The sequence below is a fragment of the Chrysochloris asiatica genome, unplaced genomic scaffold (genome assembly GCF_000296735.1).
Source record: "Chrysochloris asiatica unplaced genomic scaffold, ChrAsi1.0 scaffold00005, whole genome shotgun sequence".
Classification (NCBI taxonomy): domain Eukaryota; kingdom Metazoa; phylum Chordata; class Mammalia; order Afrosoricida; family Chrysochloridae; genus Chrysochloris; species Chrysochloris asiatica.
The window spans coordinates 32,753,586-32,760,490 of NW_006408523.1; the positions used below are offsets into that span (position 1 = coordinate 32,753,586).

The following is a 6,905-nucleotide window of genomic DNA, read 5'->3' on the forward strand; positions in this document are numbered from 1 at the left end:
GTGGGAAAGTTGTTCTGTTCAGAAATGAAGACGAGAGCAGAACCAATCTGAAGAAGTCAAGTGGTGAAGTTGAAGGCATGTGACCCTAAAATCTCTCAGGTAAACAGATGGCCAGAATCGCCATCTGCTAACACATCTTGGCAATGTAATGGGAAGCAAGTGCGGCGGATGTTGATGTGAACGGCAGGTTCGAAACAACTGGTTTCTGTTGAGCTTAAGGCCACACATGTTCCAATTTTACAGAAAAAGAGTCCCCATACAAAATGGAAGTGTCCCGAGCTGCTGCTGGGGCTGTTGTTCGGGTACTTGGTCCTGGGTTTCAGGCTCTTCTGTGTGACTCTCGTGTTCTTCTGAAGCACAGCGAAATTCCATTAGGCGCTGCACGCACGAGGTCGTCGTTTTCTTGTTCACACTCTTGGCAGAGTAGCTCAATGTCTCTCAGCTTTCTAAAGTAGAAAACCCTTCCCTTCTCCGCACCTTCAAGGGCTAGTTTTAAAGAAAGTGCCTGTTCATTAAACTGTATGACTTGTATTTCTAAACCTTTATCCGACTTGGATGCTGTGCTGCTGGACGGAGTTTTGGTTGTTTAGGGACGAGAAGTTGTGGATCCTGGTTTAGATGCTGGGCTTGATTTTGCTGCACCTGCTGTGGGCGAATTCACGTGGTGAAACTTTTTTTTGGCAAGTTGAAGATAATGGATCAGAGGGAGGAATTGCATCTTGCCCTTGTTGTGTCCCTACAGGATGATACTCCTTCCCAACATACTTGGCATCATAGAACTTCTTAAACCCCTGAATAAAATCCAGGTTGTTCTGGAAACATCCTTTCACTAGCTTCTCCACTGAAATTACCTTATCAACAGTCATTCACAGAGGCACCCAAGACTATGACCCTGAATCACTCTTCAGGTCTGGAAAGGAACTGACCTTGTGGCCCAATTTTCAGTCAAGTAGTTGGCTTATTTGGGGGATGGGGCATCAAATTAGTAGTAAGGTATGCTCACCATGGAATGGTCAATTTTCAAAACGAAAAGGACAACATTTCCCTAAGGACAACTTGAGAAAGGATGGGAAGGTGGGTGAAATGGAAGGAGGAAACAGGGAAAAAGTGGGATAACTGTTGTTGTCTGGAGGGGTTGCAATTATTGAGATGAAACAAAGTGTATGATTTGTTTAATGTTAAACTGATGATTTTGTCTGCAAACCTTCACTCTATCAACAATAAAAAGTTAAAAAAATATAGCTTGCAATGTATGTATATATCATCATAAAATATCAGTCAACACTAACAAATTAGGTCTTGCTATATGCTGTGAATGTCATCAACTCCATTGGAAAAATGCCTTTGTATTTTTATTCTTCATCAGATGTTATGAGTGTATTGTGAATGTGTGTTGTGTTTTTTCTTCAGTATGAGAACAGAATGTTTATCCTACCTATAGACAAATTTCAGGTTTCCAGAATAAAAAATTAAGAAACTTGATGGAACTTCAAGTGGAAGTTTATACATGTATATGATCCTTGAGTGATGCAAATGATTTGTGCTTGACCTAAAGATAGATAAATGAAACATTCTAAAGTGTGCCAAGAAGAAAGCCCTAGTGTGACAAAGTTCATTTAATTGATACTGCAGTTTAACTCCCACCAAATGATTGAGTGAGATCATGCAATAGAATATGCAAGACTCTAACTCAGGATTTTGCCATTCCATTGGGTTTAAACGAAGCCATCTCTGAAGCAGTAGCAGAAGATCCCAGGACCATCAAGAAAGAAGAGCCATGAACAAAGCACAAGTTCCATGCCTGGAAAGTCAGCAGCAGCAGAGGCATGGAGTGGCAAATCAGTGGGACATACAGACTCATGGACTAAGTGAATCTGGGCGACTTTGGTCAGGAGGTTGGCTTGCAGAATGTGCCTTTTGGGCATTTATCCATAGTCTAAAAAGAGATTTGTAACATGTAGATATGTTGCTAAATTCATCAAAATTCATAACAACTCTGTATAGAGTTTCCAAGGAGCAGCTAGGTTGTAGGTTTGAACCTCTCATGTTGCGGTCCAGTGTTTATCCTACAGTGCCACACCAGTAGTTTACCAAGGGTTACCAAGGCTTTAAAGTCTTTGAGTTAGCAGAAAGCCTAATATTTCTCTTGCCTATATGTGTATGTAGTATATACACATATAGCGACCCTATGCACAACAGAACGAGACACTGGCCAATCCTGGGCCAACCTCAGAATTGTTGCCATGCTTGAGCCCACTGATGCTGCCACTTTGCCAATCCATCTCGCTGGGGGTCTTCCTCTTTTTCTCTGACCCTCCACCTTACCAAACATGATATCCTTCTCTAGTGACTGGTCCCTCCTGACAATATGTCCAAAGTATGAGAGATGAAGTTTGGCCATCCTGGCCTTCAAGGTTCTCTCTGGTTGCATACATTGTAGTGGTACAGTAGTTGAAGCACTTAGCTGCTAACTGAAAAGTTGGGGTATCAGTCACTCCATGGATAAAATATGTGAAATTGTAAAATTACAGCCTTGGAAGAAGCCGAATGGGACAGTTCTACTATGCCCTACAGGATCACTACAAGTCAGAATTGACTCAATGGCAATGGGACATATATATACTTTATAAAGGAAAAAGAAATTCTGTCATTGGAGGAAAAAATGAGTAGAATGAGTTATTTTGTGGCAAGATTTAATTATAGAATGGTTTGCTTAAAGCAGTGAATCTCACATTTTATTATATAGCAGAAAGAGCTGGTGACCTAGTTAAAACACAGACTTTAGTGATGCACCAAAAGAGTTTATATTCATTCACATATGAGGATGAGACCCAAGAAGTAGCCTCATCCTCATATAAGAGTGGAGTAGCTAGCTGGTCTGAAGTTATGGGAAGCATGCGAGAATTCCCAAAATTGAACATAGTACTCATTTTACCTAGCTTGGATTGCTTGCTGACCAGAACTCAATCAGATGAAGGTGTAGAAGTCTAATACAAGGAACAACCATAAATTGCTATAACAGGATGAACTGGAACTTTACTTATGCATGAAGTTGCCCCAAATTCAAACAGAAAGGGATCATATCAAGGATCAAGCTTGCCTCCTCAGTATACTGATTAGATAGTGATGGGCAACTTAGACTTCAGCTATCAAAATGGGGGGCGGGGGCTATCAAGGTCCTGGTGTGGCACTGTGGGTTAATGTGGCAGAATGCAAAGCCATTTGAACTACATGGTCGTCGGTTCAAGCTCACCACCTGCTCCTCGGAAACCCTATACAGGGCTGCTATGGGTCAGAATTGACTCGGTTGCACTTAACAACAACAACAACATCAAGGTACAAAGTGGCTGGTTTATAAACTTTCAAGAGGGTGCTCAGTGTCAGAACAAGGTGGGATAGATAGCATCCCCCCTGAATAGTTTTCCTCTTGTCCAGATAGGTCTGGTAATGCTGGGGATAGGATTTTATGATTCAATTGTGAGTGATGGTAATCAGGACTAATGGCAACTGTCATAACTGTAAATGTAGAAGAGATGTAACTAAAATGGGGAGCAGTTAATCTGTCATTTCAGGAATAGAGGACCCTAGGACTAGCAATAGGGAAGAGCATGAGAGGAGCGAGGGATTCTAACCAGAAAAGCAACAACAACAAAGATGGTGTCAGAGGTGATGGCAGCTGAGGGTATAGGCCCATGGACCAAGAAAGGCAGTGTGCCTGCAGGCAGAAGGCTGGCTTGCAAAATGCACCATTTGGACATATAAAATAATATATGTTTTCAATCCACCACTTGTCTGTCAGTTTGTTGTACTGTGGTGGCTTGTGAGTTCCTGTGATTCTGGAAGGTATGCCATGGGTAATTTAAACACCAGCAGGGTCACTCACTGTAGACGGGTTTTAGATGAGCTTCCAGATGAAGATAGACTAGGAAGAAGGAGTGACAAAATACTTCAGAATATTTAGTTACTGAAAACCTTATGAAAAGCAGAGAAACAGTATCAGATATAGTTCTGCAAAATGAGCCCCTCAGGTTGGAAGACACTAGAAATGCTACTGGGGAAGAGCTGCCTCCTCAAAATAGTGTTGATCATGATGATGTGAATGGAATAAAGCCTGTAAGAGTAAAGCTCTTGGGACCTTTATTTGCTCATGGAGCAAAACTCAAAGCGAAAAGAAACAGCTGTAAATGTTCATTAATAATCGGAACTTGGAATGTATGAAGTATGAATCTAGGAAAATCGGAAATTGTCAAAAATAAAATGGAATATATAAACATTGATATCTTAGGCATTAGTGAACTGAAAAGACTGGTATTTGCCATTTGGAATCTGACAGCCACATGGTTTACTATGCCTGGAATGACATATTGAAGAGGAATGGTGTTGCATTCATCATCAAAAAGAACATGTCAAGATCTGTCATAAGGTACAACATAGTTTGTGATAGGATAATATCCATGAGTCCTGGTGTGGCACTGTGGGCTGCAAAGTCATTTGAGGCACATGGTCAGTGGTTCAAACTCATCAGTTGCTCCTTGGAAACCCTAAACAGGGTTGCTATGGATCAGAACCAACTCAACAGCACTTAACAACAATAACAACAACAGGGAAGACCAGTTAATACCACTATTATTAAAATTTATGCACCAACCTCTAAAGCCAGTGAGGATGAAATAGAAGAATTCTACCAACTTCTTCAATCTGAAATTAATCAAACATGCATCCAAGATATATTGATAATCACTGGTAATTGGAATGCAAAAGTTGGAAACAAAAAGGAAGGATCAGTAGTTGGAAAATATGAGCTTAGTGATAGAAATGATGCTGGAGATCACATGGTAGAATTCTGCAAAACTAATGATTTGTTCATTTCAGACAACTTTTTAAAATAGCATAAGAGACAACTATACACACATGGACCTCACCAGATGGAACACATAGAAATCAAATCGACTACATCTGTGGAAATAGAAGGTGGAAATACTTCATCTCATCAGCCAAAATCAGGCAAGGGGCAGATTGTGGGACAGACCATCAATTGCTCACATGCAAATTCAGACTGAAGCTGAAGAAAATGAAAACAAGTCCAGGAGAACCAAAATATGACCTTGAATATATCCCACCTGAATTTATAGATCATCTGAAGAACAGATTTGATATATTAGACACTAAAAATGGAAGACCAGAAGAGTTGTGGATGACATCAAGAATATGATACAGAAAGAAAGCAAAAAGTCATTAAGAAGACAAGAAAGAAGGAAAAGTTCAAAATGGATGTCAGAAGAAACTTTGATACTTGGTTTCCAGCACAGAGATGCTAAAGCAAATGGAAGAAATGGGGAAGTACAAGAGCTGAACAGAAAATTTCAAAAGTCACCTCAAGAAGGCAAAGTCAAATATTATAACAAAATGTGCAAAGATCTGGAGTTAGAAAACCAAAAGGGAAGAACATGCCTAGCATTTCTCAAGCTGAGGGAACTGAAGAACAAATTCAAGCCTTGATTTTCATTATTGAAAGATTCTCTGGGTAAATTATTGAATGATGCAGAAAGCATTAAATGAAGATAGAAGGAATACACAAGAGTCACTGTACCAACAGGAAATGGTTGATGTTCAGCCATTTAAAGAGGTAGCATATGATCAAGAGCCAAGGCTACTGAAGGAAGAAATACAAGGGACATTGAAGGAATTGGCAAAGAACAAGTCACAGGGAATTCATGGAATACAAATTGAAAACTTTAACCAAGTGAGACAGCACTGGCGGCACCCACTCAACTATGCCAAGAAATTTGCATGACAACTATGGCAACTAATTGGAAGAGATCCAAATTTGTGACCATTCCAAAGAGAGGTGACCCAATGGAAGGTGGAAATCGTCGGACAATATCTTTGATAGCCCATGTGAGTAAAGTTTTACTAAATATAATATAGAAATGGCTGCAACCATACTTTGACAAGAACTTCCAGAGGTTCAAACAGGATTCAGAAGAGGATGTGGAATGAGGGATATCATTGCTGACATCAGATGATCTTGGCTGAAAGCAGACACTGTAAGAAAGTTGTTTGCCTGTGATTTATTGACTACACAAAGGCCTTTGATTGTGTGAATCATGACAAGCTATGGACAACATTTTGAAGTATTCCAGAACACTTAGTTGTGCTCACATGGAACCTCTACTTAGACCAAGAGGCAGTTGTTTGAACAGAACATGGGAACACTGAATAATTTAAAGTTAGGAAAGGTGTGCAAGAGGGTTGTATTATTTCACCATACTTATTCAGCCTGTATGCTGAGCAAATAATCTGAGAAGCTGGGTTATATGAAGAAACACATGGCATCAGGATTGGAGAAAGACTCATTAACAACCTATGGCATGCAGATGATGCAACATTGCTTGCTGAAAGTGAACAGGACTGAAAATACTTACTGATGAAGATCAAAGACCATAGTCTTCAGTATGGATTACATCTCAATGTAAAGAAAACAAAAATCATCACCACTGGACCAACAAACAACAATAAGATGAATGGAGAAAAGATTGAAGTTGTCAAAGACTTCATTTTTCTTGGATCAACCATCAACACTCATGGAGGCAGTAGCCAAGAAATCAAATGATGTACTGCATTAGGCAAATTTGCTGCACAAGACGTTTTTAAAGTGTTGAAGAGCAAAGATGTCAGCTTGAGGACTAAAGTTTACCTGACCCAAGACATGGTATTTTCAATAACCTCATATGCATGTGAAAGTTGGACAGTGAATAAGGAAGAAGTTAGAATAATTGATGCATTTGAGTTATGGTATGGAAGGAGAGTATTGAAAGTACCATGGGCTGCGAAAAGAACCAACAGTTCTGTGTTGGAAGAAGTGCAGCCAGAGTGCTCCTTAGAGGCCAGGATGGCCAGACTTC

At 40.1% G+C, this 6,905-nt stretch overlaps 1 pseudogene; it reads right to left on the reverse strand.

Moving 5' to 3' along the window:
• Positions 1 to 237: 237 nt before the first annotated feature.
• Positions 238 to 866, reverse strand: LOC102842776 (annotated as a pseudogene).
• Positions 867 to 6,905: the final 6,039 nt, after the last annotated feature.